Here is a 21,999-nt window from a genome sequence, read left to right on the forward strand (position 1 = left end):
TTTTCTCAGGCTTATTTTTTTCTCTAGTGACACAAGTCACTTATTGAATCTAATTGTTTATCCTCCACTACAAAGGGAAATTGGTGACCGGTAACTTGTTTTACTGGGTTAATAAATGTTAGTGAAAGTTCAATGATGCAACTAGCAGTGCAATGGTGTCATGGCATTATTGATTGCATCTGCTGTTAATTATTAACATCTATATAAGAATTACAAATGAAAAAAAAGACATTGGAGAAGTCTACGCTGAAGTAGATATACCATCTGGCAGCCAACATGGCAGCTGTCCAGTGGAGGTTTTGGTTTGCTCAGCTTACCAGACCCACTATATAACATGTGGTGGGTGACCTGCTCATCAACAGAGCTAATACCTTTGTTCAAATTCAAATGAGGTCTGTGTTGCTGACTAGAAAAAAACAATGACTGACATTTAAAATGTCTAAATGTCTAAATGTCTAAAGGGCTCTGACAAAAGGTCATGGTCCTAAAACTTTAACTCTGTTTCTCTCTCCACACCTGCTGCCTGACTTGCTGAGTATTTTCCAGTGTTTTCTGTTTTTGTTTCATTTAAAATGTCAGGCCTGACAAGGCCTCAAATAAGCAGCATGAGATAAAGGACCTTTCTGTTATTTCGGTATCAAACTTGTAGGATATCAACACCAAAAGTGAATTTTGGTAAACATGTTTTTCCTACATTTCAATGACATTATTGGTCTTCAATATCATCAAAATGTAAGTATTCTCATTGTAATTGGATAACAGATGAGGCTGCAAAAGCAATTAAATCTAGAAGTAGATCTCACAAATTAGCAAAAAGATTTACCTCTTCTTTGTTCTTGCAGCTGTACAAAAAGATGGTTGTAAATGCCAGCTGCAGGGCAAAAATAGAATTACTTAAAAATTCTTTTAAGTTATTGAATATTAAAATAATTGAAAAACACTAAATCAAACTCTGGGAAGAGATAAAAAGATAATTATCAACAGCTCTTTAAAATGGATGGTATACCATTATCCACCTGTTAACAGTCCCAGTTGGCACCTTGTAGGATTATCTCTGCAAGAAGTGTGGAGCATTTTTAAATGTCCATCAGCAGACTTGCTTTACATAATAAATTTACTGGATTATGTGATTCAAATGGACCTGTTTAACTTCTCTGAAATTTCAAGGATCATGCTTGGTGAGTAGAATCAAATTACAGTCACTCCAGTGTATAACGGTAAGTCAATGTGCATGATCTCTGCTCCTGCCCGCACCAGAGTATCCGGGGTCATGGAGAGGTCACCTCACTTAAATGGAAGTGATGGGTGCCTGCGTCACACCTTGAGACCTTGTGGGGGGGCGGGGGAAATGGCATTGCCCAGCTGGAACCACCAACCAGTAAGATTTTTGTACAGCTGCCCGATCAGCCCTGTTATAAGGGATCAAAAAGAATTCTTGTTTTGCCATTTTGATTGGGGGTCCACTTAGTCCTAAGCATAAGGATTGGTGGGCCCCACATCTGCCGCCGAGCAAACCTGTACACCAGGTTTGTCCCAGTATCCAGGTCACTTAGTGTTAGAGAGACTGAGGTCAAAGAAATTCCCGGCACGGGAATTCCCTCCCCCTGGCTCCAGCGTTCCCCCCCCCACCCCCGACATCATGGGTGGGGCACATAGAGGTTCCACCCCCATCAGACTCTAATGGAAACTTGCGGCCTTGTCTGGGACCCAGCATATGTTGGTCCTGCTCAATTTCCCTGTTGTTGACTTATACCGAAAGTACATCACTGGCCCCGTGGAAATTCAGAGCCATCATTTCTTGTAATGTTTTGGATTACGCAACAATGAAGTTCTATACATTTCTCCTTTGAATAATAACAAATTTGATGATGAACCTTTTGGTGTTTTTTATTTTTATATTTATATTTATTTTTCTGCTTTCTCTTTTACATTGCTTTTTGTTAATTCCCAATGTCAAATTGTTCTAGGCCATAGATTTCTCTTTGATTAGCATCAGTTGCATTGTATAATGTACAAGCAGGAAGTGTACTTCAGTGGGTTAAGGCTGTTCCTGCCAGTTTTAATTCTCTTCAGAGATGGTCGATCTACTCCTTCATCCAACAGGCTATCTAAGAACTGGTAAAGCCCACTTGCTTGACAGTCAAGATGGAATGCATATAATCATTTGGTTGGGAGTGAAGTAATTTACAGTAAGAGTTAATGGGTAGGGGTTCCCTGACAATTCAGGGGGAAGGTTTCCTCTGTGTGCTATGTTTAGCAAAATGATAACTGTGTTGTTTATAAACAATTTAGGATTTTGTTACACATAGTGCATCAAGGGAATCTTGCCCACTCAGTTGGTAAGTTTACTGTCTTTGAATTATAGAATCATAGAATCTTAGAAAGGTTACAGCATGGAAGGAGGCCATTTGGCCCATTGAGTCCGCGCCGGCTCTATGCAAGAGCAATCCAGCTAGTACCACTCCCCCGCTCTTTCCCTGTAGCCCTGCAATTTTTTTTCCTTTGAAGTACTTAACCAGTTCCCTTTTCACTCCCATGATTGAATCTGCCTCCACCCCCCACCCCCACCTCGGGCAGTGCATTCCAGATCCTAACCACGCGCTGTGTAAAAAAGTTTTTCCTCATGTCACCTTTGGTTCTTTTGCCAATCACCTTAAATCTATGTCCTCTGGTTCTTGACCCTTCTGCCAATGGGAACAGTTTCTCTTTATCTACTCTGTCTAGACCCATCATGATTTTGAATATCTCTATCAAATCTTCTCGCAACCATCTCTGTTCCGAGGAGGACAACCCATGCTTCTTCAATCAATCCATGTAACTAAAGTCCCTCATCTCTGGAATCATTCTAGTCAATCTCTACTGCACCCTCTCTAAGGCTCTTTGTATAGAATTTAGCCATATTTACCAGGAAGGATCCAGACAAAATCCTTGGTCACTAACCAGTGGCTTCTTCTTTGACAAGAGTATGAAGATTGACTGTGATACCCCCATGGTCAGGCAGCCTGCTGACATTCACAGTCTAGGACCTGGTCATAATGGTGCCTTCAGGAGAAGTGACCAGACAATTGGAAGGGTTTTTTTGCGATTGTTTGTTAGGACAATGTAGAGGGAGTTTTACTCGGTATCTAACTTTAGCATTGTTCCATCGAGCAGTTCTGGGGCAGCTGCAGCACAGGTCAGATGCAGAGTGGAGCTTCCTCTACACACTCCCACTGGGCACTCTCAGGGAAGGTGCAGCATGGGATAGATGTTAATCAGGAACACAGCTAGACTTTTCCCCACTAAGTATAATGTGGTTACTGATATTAAAATTGCAAGGTTTTTATTTCTTAGAATGTGGGCCACAACACATTTATTGCCCATACGTAGATGCCCTGGTGATTGTTTTTAACAACTGAGGCCATTCAGAGAGCATTGAGTCAACTCAGTAATGTGAAACTGCAGTTCTGTGTAGGTCAAACTGGGTCGGGATGGCAGGCCCCCTTCCCTGTTGGAGTATGGAATGCCTTGCCACAGGTTGAGACAGAGACCATTGCATCTTTTAATGGAAAACTGGATAAATATTTGAATCAGAGGAAGATACAGGGCTATGGGGAGACAGCATGGCAGCAGGACTAGTTGGATTGCCTTGGCAAAGAGCGAGCACTGACACAATTACTTTGTGTACTGTTTTAAGGCAGTTGTGAACCTATTTGTTTAAAGAGGTTAATAGCTGCGTTAAAATAGCTCATGAAGGAATTATATGCAAATGTATCAATCAGTGTGCTGCCAGTGAAACTTAAACCCCTTGATAGGTTTCTGAACATGAGATCATATGGTTGAGTTTGAAAATGTGATTAACAAAAAGCATCATTGTGTTCATTGTTTCATGAGGTATTTGAGGCTTTCATCAACGTCAAAAAAGATGTCAAATCCCTTAGGATGACATGGATAAAATGGTAACATTGACTCTTCCAACAAGAGTCTTGGGAGGTTTTGTCTTTCAAATACTGTATTTCAGACAGCTTTTATGCTATTCTAATTTCCACACATCTCTATAATTCATTGCTTAGCCCAGCTTACAGCCAAGAAGCATGGAACTTAGCAGAAAGAAAGCTAATTATTTATTTGTGTTATGGGTGCACTTGGCTTATGCTGGTGTCATCTTCTGCTGTGGATGTAAAATATCAGAATAGAGTACAATACACTTTATGATATCATCTGTGCCCCCATCTCTTTGCCAACTAATCTAAAATCTTAAAACAGAAGATTTTGCATCATTAAAGCATACCTGTATTGAGATTGGGACTTCATTTATTCCAGTAGTCAGCTCACCTATAGAATCAAAGAATCGTACAGCACAGAAGGACGCCATTCGGCCCATCATGTCTGTGCTGGCTCTTGGAAAGAGCTATCCATTTAATCCCACTCCCCTGCTCTTTCCCCATAGCCCTGCAATTTTATTCTTTTTAAGTATATATCCACTTCTATTTACATTGCTCATCTGTAGCTTCATTTTCACTTTGTGTCCAGGAAATAGTCAACATAAGTTTGAAAGCAAAAAAATCAGATGAAACCACTTACTTGCATTGATAAGTAAGGCTGAAAACTGGTTTGTGGATCTAAGAACTGAACTCCCCTGCTCATTGCGGTTGTGTTCAAATCTGCACCTCCGTGCTTGTTTACAGAAGAACTAATAGTGAAAATATGAGAGGCGTTTTGAAAGGCCATTAGTTAGATGCAAAAATGTTACAAATATTCTGGAGAAGATGGCAAGATGATTGAAATAATCTAAAATAGTGCAACGGCTTTGAACTATTTTGTGCTGACAGTCCATGTTCTAACGATTATTCATTTTTTTTGTATTCAGTGACACAATATTAATATGATTTCAAGGACATAATCATAACTAGTTAGACTCAGTAAAATTAGCAACTGCAAATAATGAGATAAATTAGAGTTCCAGTAATTAATTGGCAACAAATCTGGGAATGTTGGTGCATATATCAAATTTAAATCCATGGCTGGATCTCTTTATTGATATGAATTGTAATTTATTTTGGTGAAAATAATGTCACCAAATTACAATGCAACCAAAATATATAGCAATACTTCGCTCATAGTAATTTATACTTTCCCTATCATGGCAATCATATACCATGAGAATCACAGTAAGTGATTATAGCAATTCTAGCATGCTGTTTCATCCAGGAAATGATATTTCTTGAAAACTGCAGGATTTATGTAATTCCACAGTCCCAGACTTTTACTAATGAATGTAATTTTGACCTGAGCACCGTAATAACTACCTCAGGAATGGAAAATTAAGTACTCAGACAGCACCTTATCAGATTCCTTAGGACATCCCAAACTATTTTACTCCAATTGATCACTTTTTGAAGAAAGGTGCAGCCACTGTTATTACATTGGTAAACAGGGCAGCTAACTTGCACACAAAAACAGATCACTAACAGCAACAAGATGAATGATTAGTTAATCAGTTTTTGGTGGTATTAGTTGAGGGTGAAATGTCAGCCAAGATACTTGCCTGCTCTTCTACAGATAGTGCTATTGGATCTTTTACATCCATCTGAACCAACTTATCCAAAGTGCAAGACCTCTAATAATGCAGCATTGCAATGCTGTAGTGGTGTCAACCTAGATTATGTGCTTAAGTCTTAGACTAAAGAAGAAAGAAAGAAAGAACTTCCATTTATATCACGACCTCAGGACATTCCAAAGCGCTTTACAGCCAATGAATTACTTTTGAAGTGTAGTCACTGTTGTAATGTAGGAAACGCAGTAGCCAAATTTACACACAGCAAAGTCCCACAAAATGACCAGAAAATCTAGCTTTTTTTTTAAGTGATGTTGGTTGGGGGATAAATATTGGCCAGGACACCAGGGAGAACTCCCCTGCTCTTCTTTGAAATAGTGCTATGGGATCTTTTACGTTCACCTGAGAGGGCAGGTGGGGACTCGTTTCAACGTCTCATCCGAAAGACATCCGATCTGAGTTTGTACCAGGCCTGCAAGAGAGCGTGTATCAAGGTTCTCTGCTGATGCACTGGGGACCTTGGTACAAGAGGTGGACAGACGGAGGGGCATCCTATATCTACAGGAGGGCAAAAGGCCCTCCATATATATGCTCAAGAGGCAGTGGGAGGCAATAGGAGATGAAGTCAATGCCAGGCACATAATACCACGAGTATGGATGCAATGCAGGAAGAAGTTCAATGCTTTCACAAGAGCGGTGAGGGTGAGTGAAGTCAACTGTCAAATAGCATCTCCTACCAACTGCACCACTAGTCGCATCCGCTGCTCCACACACCACACTCCCCATCACCCGCATACCAACAAATTCTTTCATTCAGTACTCAACTCCTCCAAACAGATGCCTCCTCTCACCCTCACACATTACCACTGTTTCAAGCTGCTCACCCACAACTCACAGGTCACACACACTAGCAGCTATTCAACCACGATGGGCACATCACCCCAACATCCTGCAGGACACTCATCACACACGTCCCACTTTCTCGCAGGAGAGGGTGACGCATAACAGGAGGCAGCAAGTGGCAGTGGAATTTAGCCCCTCGAGCCTGTTCTGCAATTCAATGAAATCATGGTTGATCTGAAACCTAACTCCATATACCCGCCTTAGCCCCATATCCCTTAATACCTTTGGTTAACAAAAATCCATCAATCTCAGACTTAAAATTAACAAGTCAGCTAGCACCAACTATCGTTTGCAGAAGAGCATTCCAAACTTCTCTCACCCTTTGCGTGTAGAAGCATTTCCTAACTTCACTCCTGCAAGTCCTGGCTCTAAATGTTAGGCTATGTCCCCTAGTCCTAGTATTCAAGTATAGGAGACCTCCAAAAACAGGCAACTGCATCAGCAGCCAGAAGCAATAATCCAGCAACTAACCTGTAAATCCCGCATGGTCCCTTTAAATAGCACTAGTGGGGGGGTCCTCCAGGCTGTCTAAGTCATGTTCAGATGGTCGTGGTTAAGACAGTGCGTTGGCTGCAGCGTTAAGTGCCAAAATGGTGTCTATCCCTTTAAATCAGCGTTGCACACTGATCTAGCGCATATTCTCCTTACTTTACTTGCAGCCGGCGTTCGTTATCTGCGCCTGCGCAAACCCCTTTACCAAGATGGTATCCGGCGCACATCACGCTAGAAATGTGCACACACATTCTGGATGCCATTTTGGAACTTCAGGAGGCCGCGTAGTGCCTACACAACGGGTGCTACATGGCCGAATTTCTAGCCCGAGCTCTGGTATTTTCATGCTATGTCAGAAGTTTCGCAGGTGGCCTTTGACACCCTGCTAAGCTTATTTTGATGTTGCAAATGTATTTTTGACAATTTGATAGATTTTTGTGCACATTAGAATGACTGTTAAATTTACAAATGATACAAATCCAACATGGCACTGTCAGTGTTAACTCGGCTCAGTTGGTAGCAATCTTCCATGTCAGAAGGTTTTGGGCTCAAGCCCCACTCCAAGGTCTTGAGCACATAGTCTATACTGGCACTTCAGTGTAGTTTTGAGGCAATGCTCCATTGTCATTCCAATTAGGTATTTTGGATGAATGTTAAACCAAGGTTCCATCTGCCTTTTCACCAGTGGTCCCTTCAAGGGCTGCTGGTTAGGCCGCTCAACACCTGGTACAGCTAGGAACACACTCCACCCATTTGTCCCTGAAATTGAGTCCTACAACCAGCACATGGAAATTCGTTCATGTATTTTATACGTGCTGGCTTTTCCAAGATGGACTGAGAAATATTGGGTGAGACGAGACCAGGTACAAATCAATAAGCTGCTTTATTTCACAGCAAGTGAACATATAGAGTAACAGTCAAAGAAATTCCTTTTAATCTTGAAAAATGGTAAAAAAAATGTTTTAAAAAAATAATAAGCCACATGCCCTGTTCCTTTCATGGGATGACTTACTTATTTTTGGTATTAGCTTTTTTATTAAGACAACTTCTAACTGCTTAAAATGATTCCTGCTTTCTAGTTCCCAGAGGCTGGGCCGGGCCCCACAGTCCTCTGGTTAAAACATGGCTACCAATGTATCACTTTGTACCTCCCTCTCTTTGATACAAGCCAGGGGAAGTTCTGGGATGCTGAATTTCTACCCAGTCAATGATTGGCCAGTTGGTATGTCAAAGCCAGCTACATTTGCTCCCGCTTTGGCGTGTGAGTTTGAAGAAAATATCTCCTGCTTCTCTCAAATGAATTGGTACCTCCTGGCTAATCGAGCTGGGATGAGACAATTGACCTTAATTTGTATCAATTCAGAAAAGACTGCGAGCTGCGATATTACACAAACTGGCCTATCTGGCCTGAATACACAATTGCAAAGCCAGCAGCCTGTGCTTTTTTAAAAAAAACAATGTGAATTCACTTAAACATAACTCAATCAATAAATCTCTCTGTGAAGAAAAAAACGGATCAAAAATCCTGAAATGTGAAACTGATATTCCAATGCAATGCTTAAGGAGTACAACATTTCAGATGAGATATTAAACTGAGATTCTGTTTAGATGGATATGAAAAATCCCAAAGCACTACTAGAAGAATAGCAGGGAGGTGCCCTGGTCAACATTTTTTCCTCAAAAAATATCACTGAAAAGCAATTTAACTCATCATTCTACGCATTGTTTTTTGTGGGACAGAGTGGCTGCTGCATTTGTCTACACCACAACAGTCACTGCGCTCCAAAATTTCATTCATTGTGTGAAGCACTTTGAGAGTTATGAACAACATGATAAGGTGTTACATAAAAGTAAGTATTTCTTGTCTATTTTCTTCCTACACATTTGATATTTTCCTGCCAGTCGGTTAAATCACTAAATGTAGCGTCAAGTCACTAAAAGTAGCAACACAGGTTAATAAGGCCATAAAAAAGGCAAATCAAGCACTAGAGTTCATTTTTAGAGGGATAGAATTGAAAAGCTGAGAAGTTACGTTAAACTTGTATTGAACCGAGGTTAGATCACACTTGGAGTACCGTGCACAGTTCTGGTCTCCATACTAGAGAAAGGATATAGAGGCATTGGAGAGGTTGCAAAAAAGATTCACAAAGATGATATCAGAACTGAGAGGATATACTTATCTGAACAGGCTGGGGCTCTTTCCTCCAGAAAAGAGAAGGCTGAGGAATGACCTGATAGAGGTCTTTCAGATAATGAAAGGGTTTGATTGGGTAGACATAGAGAAAATGTTTCCACTTGTGGGGAAGTCCAAAACTAGAGGTCATGAATATAAAATAGTTGCGAATATATCAATAGGGAAGTCAGGAGCAACTTCTTTACTCAAAGAGTGGTAAGAATGTGGAACGTGCTACCACAAGGAGTTGTTGAGGCAAATAGCATAGGTAGATTTAAGGGGAAGCTAGAAATGCAGATCAGGGAGAAAGGACTAGAAGGATATGGTGATAACATTAGATGAAGAGGGGTGGGAGGAGACTCATGTGGAGCATAAATGACAGCATAGACCAGTTGGGCTGAATGGCCTGTTTCTGTGCTGTAGGCTCAGGTAACAAAGCAAAACCGGAGATGCTGTCAGATCCCTAACTCAGCACCAAAAGAATACTAAAATTTTTAACACCACATTACAAAGCTAATCATTAAAATACGTCATTGAAACAATAACCTATGGTAGAAACATTGATGTATTTAACAGCAGAAGCCATTTATGCAGTCTTAACAGCAAAAGCCATTTATACAGTCATAATGAAGTAATTATGCAGAACTGCTTTGGACAACAAAGAAGTTTTTTTTTTAATTGAAACAAATATCATTGTTGAGAGGAAGTTGATCTCCTGTGTTAATGGAAGCAAACCCTCATTCTCAATGTGAAAGTGCTGTTCCCGCCAGCAAAGCAATCATCATTCTCACCAGGAAATGGTTGTGCATTCAACAAAAACAATCATTCTTGCTGTGAACCAGTTGTTCTTCATTGTAAAATAGTCCAATTCAATGAATAAAAGGACAAAAAACAGCCGCCAATAAACTGGTGTCACTCTTCAGCTCATCTCAGATTCAGATCCGGTTAATTGGCAGATGGCATGATTATGCATGATTAACTAATTGAAAAAATACATTGTTGGCCATCACAATCTAACCATGGTAAGCGCAGGTCACAACTGTTTCTGTTTGGCCTGAAGATGAGGGAAACATAAAGCATTTGCTTTTGAATGTGAACTGGCTACTTTGCAATAACTCACGCTTTATATTTGATGCCCCAAGATAACTGAAAGTAACTCAGAATCCTAAACTCTTGCTTCTCTCCATGTCAACTCTGATGGCCTGCTCTCATTGCAGGAATGTACTATTTGGAATCTAAAATTAGGTGAAATTACTTAATTCATTTCTGTAAATTAAATTACTAATACTGCCATTGGCAATTCAACTGGGGTTATTTCATACAATCATAGAATGGTTACAGCACAGAAGGAGGCCATTTGGCCCATCGAGCCGGTGCTGGCTCACTTTAAGAGCTATCCAGATAGCCCCATTCCCCCGTTCTTTCCCCATAGCCCTGCAAATTTTTCCCCTTCAAGCATTGATCCAATTCCTTTTAGAAAGCCGCAACTTCCACCACCCTTTCAGGCAGCGCATTCCAAATCATAACTACTTGGTGCATAAAAAAGGTTTTCCTCTTGTCGCCTTTGGTTCTTTAGCCAATCACCTTAAATCTATGTCCTCTGGTTCTCGACCCGTCTGCCAATGGGAACAGTTTCTCTTTATTTACTTTATCTAAACCCTTCATGATTTTGAACACTTCTATCAAATCTCCTCTTAACCTTCTCTGCTCTAAGGAAACCACACCAGCTTCTGCAGTCTATCCACGTTAACTGAAGTCCCTTATCCCTGGAACCATTCTAGTAAATCTCTTCTGCACCCTCTCTAAGGCCTTCACATCCTTCCTAAAGTGCAGTGCCCAGATTTGGATGCAATACTCTAGCTGTGGCCAATCCAATGTTTTATAAAAGTTCAACATAACTCCCTTCCTTTTGTACTCTATGCCTCTATTTATAAAGTCCAGGATCCCGTATGCCTTTTTAACCACTTTCTCAATCTGTCCTGCTACCTTCAAAGATTTGTGCACATATACCCCCAGGTCTCTCTGTTCCTGCACCCCCTTTAGAATTGTACCATTTTGTTTATATTGCCTTTCCTCATTCTTCCTGCTAAAATGTATCACTTCGCACTTCTCTCCATTAAATTTCATCTGCCTTGCGTCTGCCCATTCCATCAGGCAGTCTATGTCCTCTTGAAGTCTATTACTATCCTCCTCACCATTTACTACACTTCCAAGTTTTATGCGATCTGCAAATTTTGAAATTGTGCCCTGTACACCCAAGCCCAAGTCATTATTATATATCAAAAAAAGCAGTGGTCCTAGCACCGACCCCTGGGGAACACCACTGTACACCTTCCTCCAGTCTGATAAACAACCGTTCACCACTACTCTCTGTTTCCTGTCACTTAGCCAATATCATAATCATGCTGCCACTGCCCCTTTTGTTCCATGGGCTTCAATTTTGCTGACAAGCCTATTATGTGGTACTTTATCAAATGCCTTTTGAAAGTCCATGTACACAACATCAACTGCATGGCCTTATCTGCCTTTTCTGTTACCTCATCAAAAAACTCAATCAAGTTAGTTAAACACGATTTGCCTTTAACAAATCTGTGCTGGTTTTCCTTTATTAATCCACACTTGCCCAAGCGACTATTAATTTTGTCCCGGATTATCGTTTCTAAAAGCTTCCCCACCACCGAGGTTAAACTTACTGGTCTGTAGTTGCCAGGTTTATCCTTACACCATTTTTTGAACAAGGGTGTATCATTTGCCATTCTCCAGTCCTCTGGCACCAACCCCATATCTAAGGAGGATTGGAAGATTATGGCCAGCACCTCTGCAATTTCCACCCTTACTTCCTTCAGCAAACTAGGATGCATCCTATCCGGACTGGGTGATTTATCTACTTTAAATACAGCTAGCTTTTCTAGTACCTCCTCTTTATCAATTTTTAGCCCATCCAGTATTTCAACTTCCTCCTCTTAGTAAAGACAGATGCAAAGTACTCATTTAATACCTCAGCCATGCCTTCTGTCTCCATGCGGAAATCTCCTTTTTGGTCCCTGCGATCACATGAATAGGCCTGTGCAGCGCACGCTCCACCTACTGCACTCCTGTTTTCCGGCGTGATCGAATTTCCAGGCCTCAATTTCTGCAGTTTTTTTTTACAGTTCAGTTTGCAATCTATTTCCATTACTTCTTTGTATTCTTGCATTTTTTTTAACACAACAGTTATTCAATCTGTAAAATCCTTGAACTTCCTTACTACACAATTGTTGTTTTTGTTAATTACCTTCTTTCTGTGGTGACATGTTCAAGATGGAAATGGTTACCTTACCTGCTGACATTGGGGGCTCGAATTTAGCAGGCCTGCGGGTTCCCAGCGGGTGGTCCTCCGGGAGCGTCGAAAACGCGGACGGGTAATTGTGTGCGTCCCCCACGCGATCGCGGGATAATTGGACCCATTAAGGCCTGCTTCCGGGTTCTGCGCTCCCCAGCTGCGTGCCGGCCGGCTGCGCATGCGCAGTACCGTCGACGCGATGTAGGAGCTCCAGTTAAAGGGGCAGTCTCCCAAAGCCCCTCCTGCTGCAAGCAAGAGGTCTGGGAGAATGGCTCAACCAAGGGGAAAGGCTGCGCCCCGTTTTTCAGATCTGGCACTGCAGCTGATGCTGGAGGGCGTGAGGAGGAGGAGGGAAACACTCTTCCCTGAGGATGGGCGCAAGTTCCCTGCCGCCGCAACCAGGAAGGCATGGGCAGAGGTGGCGGCGGAGGTGAGCAGCAGGGGCAACACCCCAAGGACTTGGGAGCAGTGCCGCAAGCGCTTCAATGACCTGACTAGGTCTGGCAAGGTGAGTACACCAACGCACCCTCCCACATCCCGTCCCCACCATCACGCCAAGCAGATCACAACCCCCTCCTGCACAGCCACCACTGCGCTCCATCAGCAGTCCTCACAGCCACTCATTCACCATCCTCGCCGTGCACGCAAGTACCCACCGTCCCTGACCCCACCCGAACACTACCACACACCCCAATCCCCATGCAATGGGATGGGCACGTGGCCCACACTTCCTCCCATCCGTTCCGCGCCACGCTCAACCCAACCACACCGATGCTCGATGCGTCTCACGATGCAAGACGCACCCACTCACACATCTGTGTTTTGCCTTCACAGGAGAAGAGGAGCAAGAACAACCGCGAAAGGGCACGCACCGGAGGTGGGCCGCCGCAAGTGGTGGAGCTCACCGACGCAGAGGTGGAGGCGCTCGACCTCGCCCGCACGCGACATTGCCTGTCGGTGGCCGATGGCGAGTGTGTCGCTGCCGAAACGGCCGGTAAGGGAAAGCTGACACTCAACACCCATGATCGCGAGTGACCGTATCATCACCTGCCATCAGGCGCACTGTCAAGTTGGTCCACATGCCTCAAAGTGCCCTCTGTTCTCTTGCAGGTGCGTCTTTGGATCAAGCGAGCATGGAGGGCGATTCCTCAGAGGACATGGCGGTCTCTGAGGGTGCATCGTCACATCAGAGCCAACCATCCACCAGCGCAGAGACACGCACCTCGGTGGGTCCCCCTCGCCAACTAGTTGGGGTAGCACTTGGTGAGTCACTGCGCACGAGTGAGCATGAGCAGACCCTGGTGGCAGGGGCAGCCGCGGAGGGTCCGCGACGGAGGGAGCACTCATCTCCAGGCTCTGCTCAGCCGGACCCAGATGCTGAACCCAGGGGGCCACCAGAGAAAAGGAGAGTCGTCGAGGGCCACCAGCTAATTGCTGAGGTGCTGGCAGAGGTGCCGCGCGCATTGTCCACAATAGCGCAGGCGATGGAGGAGTCCACCTCCTGCATGTGGGCATTGGTGGCGCAGGCACAGGAGGGTACCGGCGACACAGTGTCGCGGGTAGGTGCGGGACTGTCTGCGGTGGAGGACAGGCTGGCCTCCCTCGAGCGTCACGCACAGCTCCACTTCGAGTCCTTGCAGGCCCTCACAACGTCTGTACGGATTCAGGGTGAGCAACATTCCGACGCCACCAACAGGCTGAGGGATACACTAGGGGTGGCCTTGCAAGGCCTCACACATGCCATCCAAACTGCCGTCCAGCAGGGTGGAAGGGGTGATGTGGGCCGAGGCCAAGAGAGGGATGATGGTGACCGGGGACCTGGAAGCGGGGACGCCTCTCAAGGTGTCCCCACGTCCCACCCGTCGCCCACCTCTCAACCAGCACCCGCAATGTTGCCTCCTCTCCAGGTGGCCGAGTCTGCCCCTGCCCCGGTGCAGGAGGAGCAGTCTGTGGAGGTGCCCTCACGGGCACCGAAACCCAGGGGCCGTCCGCCAAAAGCATCTACCCGGTCAAGGCAAGAAGACGAGCAACGTGCCACTACCTCTGCTGGAGCCACAGGGGTAGCACCACGTAGGGGTTCCCGGAGAAGAATTCCAAAGGCCTTATAATCACAAAGGGAATACACCAGGGTGTTTATTATTTTGTACTTTGTTTCTTAAATGATGTCACATTCCACATATTAAATAGTCTATTCTCACCACTCCTGCCACCTCTCGTCCATTCTTCCGCGGCTTGTGCAGTAGTTGCGTTCCGTGGAGGCCATCATGACGGCGAACACCTGCTGCCACCCATTGGGCACACTGCTGTGGGTGCAGGATTACTGGCAGCACTCTTCAGTGGAGGGGGCTGGTATGGCCGCTCGCATGTGCAGGTGAGGAGATGCGAGCGCCTCGCAGTGTCTGACTCTAGGAGAACCGTTGACGTATGAGTGCGTCCCTGGCCCGGCGACCATCCCGGTGAGTCGCGGCTCGGCGCATGGGTCGTCCAACATCCTCGGGCGCGTCCTCCTCCTCCGCCTCCTCCGCCTCCGCCTCCTCCTCCTCCTCCTCCTCCTCGCCCTCGCCTTCCTCAATGTGGGTGGCGGGTGTGGATGGGGCCTCCTCCAGCGGCACCCCTCTCTGTTGGGCCATGTTGTGCAGGGCACAGCAGACAACTATGATTCGTCCCACTCTGAATGGTGTGTATTGGAGCGCTCCCCCAGAACGATCAAGGCACCTGAAGCGCATCTTGAGAAGCCCTATGGTCTGCTCAATTGTAGACCTGGTAGCAGTGTGGCTGTCATTGTACCGACGCTCCGGCTCGGTGATGGGGTTCCTCAGAGGTGTCATGAGCCACGTGTGGAGGGGATACCCCTTGTCGCCGAGGAGCCAGCCGTTGCCGGCGTTGGGTGCCTGCAGGATGGGCGGGACGGCGGACTCCCTGAGGACGAAGGCATCGTGGCAGCTGCCGGGGTATCTGGCGCACACGTGTAGGAATCTCTGGCGGTGGTCACAGATGAGCTGGGCGTTCATGGAGTGATACCCCTTCCTGTTGATGAACAGCCCTGGCTCATGCGGAGGTGCCCGTATTGCGATGTGGGTGCAGTCGATTACACCCTGCACCCGTGGGAAGCCGGCCATGGCATGGAATCCAACCGCCTTCTCCATCTGGCTGCGCTCGTCCATGGCGAAGTTGATGTAGTGGGAGGCCCTGCGGAACAACCCATCGGTGACCTGCCTTATGCACTTGTGTGCAGAGGACTGACAGACCCCGGTGATGTCCCCGGTGGCACCCTGGAAGGAACCGGATGCGAAGAAGTTGAGGGCAGTGGTGACTTTGACGGCGACAGGTAAGAAGATGCTGCTTGGTCCATCAGGGAGCAGCTCGTCGTTAAGGAGGCTGCAGATGTCGGCGACTACCTGGCGATTGACTCTGAGCCTCCGTATGCACTGCTCCTCGGAGAGGTCCATGAAGCTGAGCCTCGCTCTGTACACCCTGTGCGGAGGGTAGTGCCTCCTGCGACGCATCTCTCTCTGCGGTTGCCCTCCCTCCTGCTGTGCAGGTGGGTGTGCCGCAGCACCGTGTTGGGGGGCCCCACCTCTCCGAGGCGGACGGCGTGAACTGCGAGGCTGCTGGGGCTGGTCATCCTGTTCGTCCTCCGACGATGTCAACGCACCACCCATCTGGCAGGTGTTGGTGTGAGGGGTTGTGCAGGGTAGGTGGGTGGGTCCTCGGACTGGGGCTGCGGTTTCGTGTCGGTCTGTCCTCTGGATTGGCGGGGGTTGGTGGAGGGCAGGGGTTGCCCTATGTGACGCGGTGGCCTCCTGCGTGGGTGAGGGCGCTCCCCCGTGGAGCGCACATTGGCACCTGCCACAGGCTGCTGGCTGCAACACGCCTGGTTTGAAGGGTCCTGTTTCCCCCAGTGTGGGAAACTGACTGCTTTGACCGTAAAATCCCACACTTCCTCTTTTGACAGCTGCTTCAGCTCATTAACTGACCACAACGAGCAAGTTAAGTACTCTCAAGTGGAACCCCGCTGGCTTTAATTGCCTGCGGGATTCCCACCAGCGGGGCTTGCGCGCGCAGCCCCGCACGTCAGCGCGGTACCCGGAAGTGGCCGGGATTTCGTCCGAATCCGGTCACGTGATCGGAGATCGGGATTTTCGGGGCCCCCCCGCTGGAAACCCGCAGGTAACCCGACCCTAAAATCGAGCCCTGGATTTCTGTGCATTTCCATTATGTTTTATTAGCTTTCAACTCACAGTGCAGCACCATCTCGTGCACAGGCAAGTGAGGAAAATTGGAGGTTAAGCAGGAATTGAACGTTTTAGGGTGAATTTTCAGGTTGAAAAGTCTGTTTGGGAGTACAGAAATGTCATATACTTACTTGTTATTTATGTAATGACCCCATAAAATCATCAGCAACTCTGTAAAATGAATTGATTTTAAAAAATATATGCATTTGCTCTGACCTCCCATTTATTAATATTATTACAATGCCCTCACACACATATACAACATTCCATGCTCCATTTTATGAATAATATGGTGGGTGAATAGCTTGCTGCCAGGGTTCTGCCATTGACAGTCCATGTCTGGCTGATCAGTGTAACATATCTGTCAACTTTTCCTTCCCTACTTTAGGGAGGTGTTTTGGAGAATCTCCCAGATATCCTGGTTGAGATTAGGAACTTGCACCATGGGAGATCACAGACACAAATCTACATTGTTGTATATTTTTGTGATGATTCAAACAGATCGTATTTGATTGGGAACTTAACTGTGGACATTGGATGGACAACAATAACACTAGAGAGAGAAGAGATAGTAGACATGGAGAGGGAAGGTGTGGCGCCTCAGGACGGGTAGCAATGATAGGGTAGCAGTCGACAGGACTGATAACAGTAAATTTCATTGGAAGATGTTGCAGCCTGGTCCAAATGAAAACATAGGAAAGCATAGAATGAGAAAAAGGCCTGATTTTCCTTTAGATTGAAGTCAATGGAAAGTAAAATCAGACGGGGTGCTTAACTGCCGGCCGATCCATTATCTGACGTTTTACACCTCTAACGAAGTTGATTCTCACCCTCCTCCTCCCCCCGCACATCTACTCTATTATAGATCCTGAGGGAAAATTCAGCAGAGTTTTTCTCTGTTTCCCAAATGTAAATCAAACAAACCTCCAAATTACTATTTAAGCTTACTCTCTATAACATTCGTTCTTCAACAGTTGCCTTCCTTATAACCTACAAATGATCCCGGTGCTGAATAACCATTGTGTTCCACAAAGCATTCAATCATCTCCATCTGTATGAATCCATATAACTTTGATCCCTAATCAGATAATTTATCCAGATCTCTTTTTTTAAAATTAAGTTATTCAGCAGATTATTAATTGCTTTAACTGGGAGTCTATTACACATATCCACCATCTGTGAGGAAAAAAATTGTTTTTTTGCTCGACGTTTGGTTAATTTTGTACTTGTACTTCCAGTTCTGTGTTCACAGGCCAACCAGTCACTGTCTTTCTAATTAAAATGGGGCCTTTACCTAAATTAAAAATCTTGCATAGAGCAAAATCACAATAATAAACACTGGCTACATAAAGGGTGAATGAAAAGGGGCCTGCGTCATGGGATATATCATATCACTTCCTTGAGTTGACCTGATAACTCATGAGCATTAAAAATTTTAATGAGTTATGACTGGTAGCATGAGTCAGAGACTTTTTATTGTCAAGCAAGGAATTAAAGTAACAAAAGGATAAAGGTTTGCTCATTATAAATAATAAGGATATCCTCCTCAATAACTTATACAGTTAATAAATGCAAATGGTTTGTAATTCAAGCTAATTTGATTTCTCAAAATTTAAGGAAAATGAGGGTCTTTGTCTGACAGCAACATGATCATGTAAACGAGCTGTCAGGTTCAATTTGAAAAGGCAACTTCTGCTATGACACTTTGTGAAATGTTTGGTTCAGTTCTAAAATATCAGTCCACTAGGAAAAGTTTGAATCGAACATCTGATCATAAGAACATAAGAAATAGGAGCAGGAGTGGGCCAATAGGCCCCTCGAGCCTGCTCCGCCATTCAATAAGATCATGGCTGATCTGATCCTAACCTCAAATCTAAATTCATGTCCAATTTCCTGCCAGCTCCCTGTAACCCCTAATTCCCTTTACTTCTAGGAAACTGTCTATTTCTGTTTTAAATTTATTTAAATTATCATAGATCCAACGTGGGGAGGTGACTGTTTCTGCTCCAGGGAGAAATTCCTTGTTAGTTGTTTTATCAAATTCATCCTAGAAGAAATACTGTGGGTTGGCCAGAAATACAGGTTGAGATTTTCATATCACATGAGGGCTCAAAAAAGGTTAACGCCTTTGTTAAAATAACAGATGAATTCCATCCTAATGTGCTAATGTGTTCATTACTAATATTGTTCATTGCAATTTCAACCCAATGTTTATCATATGCAAAGAGTTTGAAATCACACTGTGCTATATTGGTAATGAACTTTTTAATGTGCTTGGATGAAATTCCTTTGTCTGCAATTTTAAAAAAGCATTAGTCCGTTTGTTTGAAAGTGTTTTACAAATATCACATATTACGATTTCAACCCTAAAGGCTCATATAACAGATAGGAATGAACAAAAACAAATCAAACTTCCCTACCCAGATAATCTGCAATTTTACTAATTGCAAAATTGGAGAAATTGTGGGTTTTAAAAGTGTATGCGCCTGTGCCTAAATTTGGAAGCAAGGAATAAAGTCATGTGTAACAGTATATAGTTATTACATAAATAGTTAATTACCTTACTTAAATTGTCATGAACTCAATGAACTAGTTGAGCTCAATGACAAAACAATGAATTAATAATTTATTAGCAGCCCAGAAACACAAGTGGCAAAGTGTTTGTCTGCTCGCTTAAAAGATTGTGGACTCAAAGATGCCTATTGCGGTAATTCAACTGCTTTACTTGAGATTTATCAGTTTTTTAATTAAGCTACTAGATGGGTCAAAGCATTTCTTCTGGAGGGGGTTGTGGGGGGGGGGGGGGGGGGGGTGGAGAATCATGAAGAAGGGTTGAACAGAATATGAATGATCCTGCTACAGTTACATCTCCTTCAGCCAGTTTTAGAGGAATGTTGATGAAAAGATCGGGACCTGTCTCAGCTAAAAATGTTTGAACAACATCCAGCAGCTTAGTGGGGAGGCTAAAGGAACAATCAAAACACATAAATAAATGATTCACAAATGACGACATCAAAGGAGCATTGATATTTTAAAAAATTTATCCAATCTTAAGGGGGCATCACTACCCATGAAAAATGGTTAGATGGAGCTACGGAACTCTATTCATAAGAACATAAGAAGAAATAGGAGCAGGAGTAGGCCATACAGTCCCTGGAGCCTGCTCCGCCATTCAATAAGATCATGGCTGATCTTCTACCTCAACTCAACTTTCCCGGCCTATCCCCATATCACTTGATTCCCTTAGCGTCCAAAAATCTAACGATCTCAGTCTTGCATGTACTCAACGACTGAGCATCGACAGCTCTCTGGGGTAGAGAATTCCAAAAATTCACCACCCTCTGAGTGAAGAAATTTTTCCTCACCTTAGTCTTAAATGGCCAACCCCTTATCCTGAGACTATGACCCCTAGTTCTAGACTCTCCAGCCAGGGGAAAGAACCTCTCAGCATCTACCCTGTCAAGCCCTCTAAGAATTTTATACTTTTTAATGAGATCACCTCTTATTCTTCTAAACTCCAGAGAATATAGGCCCATTCTACTCAATCTCTCCTCATAGGACTACCCTCTCATCCCAGGAATCAATCTAGTGAACCTTCATTGCACCCCCTCTGAGGCAAGTATATCCTTCCTCAGGTAAGGAGACCAAAACTGTATACAGTACTCCAGATGTGGTCTCACCAGAGACTTATAAAATTGCAGCAAGACCTCCTGACTCCTATACTCCAACTCCCTTGCAATAAAGATTAACATACCATTTGCCTTCCTAATTGCTTGCTGTACCTATATGTTAACTTTCTGTGATTCGTGTACAAGGACACCCAAATCCCTCTAAATACCAATATTTCTTAGTCTCTCACCTTTTAAAAAATATTCTACTTTTCTATTCTTCCTACCAAAGTGGATAATTTCACATTTCCACACATTATACTCCATCTGCTACCACTCATTTAACCTGCCTAAATCTCTTTGCAGCCTCTTTGCGTCCTCCTCACAGCTTACTTTCCCACCTAGCTTTGTATCGTCAGCAAACTCGGATACATTACTCTCAGTCCCCTCATCAAAGTCAGTTATATATTGTAAACAGCTGAGGCCCAAGCACTGATTCTTGCGACACCCCACTAGTTACAACCTGCCAACCCGAAAATGGCCCGTTTACTCCCACTCTTTGTTTTCTGTCCATTACCTAATCCTCAATCCATGCTAATATAATACCCCCAATCCCATGAGCCCTAATCTTATGCAACAACCTCTTGTGTGGCATCTTTTGAATGCCTTTTGACAATCTAAATATATTCCACTGGTTCCCCCTTATCTACCCTGCTAGTTACACCCTTAAAAATCTCTAATAGATTTGTCAAACACGATTTCCCTTTCATAAAACCATATTTATACTGCCTAATCATATTATGATTTTCTAAGTGCCCTGTTACGATGTCCTTAATAATTTTCCCTACTACTGATGTCAGGCTGACTGGCCTACAGTTCCCTGTTTTCTCTCTCTCATCTTTCTTGAATAATGGGGTTACAATATGACCTTCCAATCTGTGGGGACAGTTCTAGAATCTAGGGAATTCTGGAAGATCAAAACCAATGCATCCACTATCTCTGAGCCAACTCTTTCAATACCCTAGAATGTAGGCCATCAGGTCCAGGGGATTTGTTGGCTTTTACTCCCAGTAATTTCTCCCGTACTTTTTCTTTACTAATCTTAATTACTTTCAGTTCCTCACTCTCATTAGACTCTTGGTCCCCCACTATTCCCAGTAGGACAGATACAAAATATTTGTTTAACATCTCTGCATTTTCCTTATTCCTCATTATAATTTCTCCTGTCTCTGTCTCTAAGGGACCAATGTTTACTTTCACTAATCTCTTCCTTTTTATATACTTGTAGAAGGTCTTACAATCTGTTTTTATATTTTTTGCTTGTTTACTCTCATATTTAATTTTCTCTCTCTTTATCAATTTCTTGGTCATCCTTTGCTGCTTTCTAAAACCCTCCCAATCCTCAGGCTTATTTCTCTTTTTGGCAACATTATAATCCTCTTCTTTTAATCTAATACTATCCTTAACTTCGCTAGTTAGCCACAGTTGGATCACTTTTCCCGTGGAGATTTTATTCCTCAATGGAATGTATATTCGTTGAGAATTATGAATTATTTCTTTAAATGTTCGCCATTGCTTATCTACCATCATATCTTTTATTGTAATTTCCCAATCTACCTTAGTCAACTCAACCTTCACACCTACGTAATTGGCTTTTTTAAAATTTAAGACTCTAATTTCGGACTTAATTACATCACTCTCAAACTCAATATGAAATTCTATCATATTAT

Source organism: Heptranchias perlo, chromosome 5 (assembly GCF_035084215.1).
Source record: "Heptranchias perlo isolate sHepPer1 chromosome 5, sHepPer1.hap1, whole genome shotgun sequence".
NCBI classification, from domain to species: Eukaryota; Metazoa; Chordata; class Chondrichthyes; order Hexanchiformes; family Hexanchidae; genus Heptranchias; species Heptranchias perlo.